Genomic DNA, 630 nt, shown 5'->3' on the forward strand with positions numbered 1-630 from the left:
TCGAAGGCCCTTGGGATCCGCTCCGGTGCCAACGCTTCCGCGATCACATGCGCCGGATCCCGATACGTTTTGAGCAAACCACGTAAACACCGGGTGGGTGTGCAACCGTTTGGGAAGGTTTAGCGTATACGCTAGGCCCCGCTTGGCCACAACCTTAAACGGCCCAACAAACCGTGGACGAAACTTCGTCCGGAAGATAGCAGAGGCTGCGTGTGTAGGCAGGTTTTAAAATTTAATAAAACCAGGTCTCCGACCTTAAAGCTTCCACTTTGCCTCTTCCTTTTTCAGCTGCATATTCTTTCTGCAGGTCTTGGCTTTCAGCCATCGCATCGCGAACGTGTCGTAGGACACTCAGTCTGGTAGACAAGAAGTCATCGACTTCTTTGCGGATGGTGGGGGGCTGACATCAACTAGCCGTTTGGCTATTCCTCCTCCACCAAGCCTCGAGCCATGGGATGGCGGCGTCAGCGAGACGCGATGGTGAATCAGCCGTTCACGTAGAACGGCGTGTAGCCGGCAGACGAATGCACTGCATTGTTTAGTGCAAACTCTACGAGTGGCAACATGGCGTGCCAGCGCCTCGGCGTCTCAGCGCAGACGCTGCGAAGAACATCTTCGATGACGCGATTC

Source organism: Plasmopara halstedii, assembly GCF_900000015.1.
Source record: "Plasmopara halstedii genome assembly, contig: Scaffold_208, whole genome shotgun sequence".
Lineage (NCBI taxonomy): Eukaryota > Oomycota > Peronosporomycetes > Peronosporales > Peronosporaceae > Plasmopara > Plasmopara halstedii.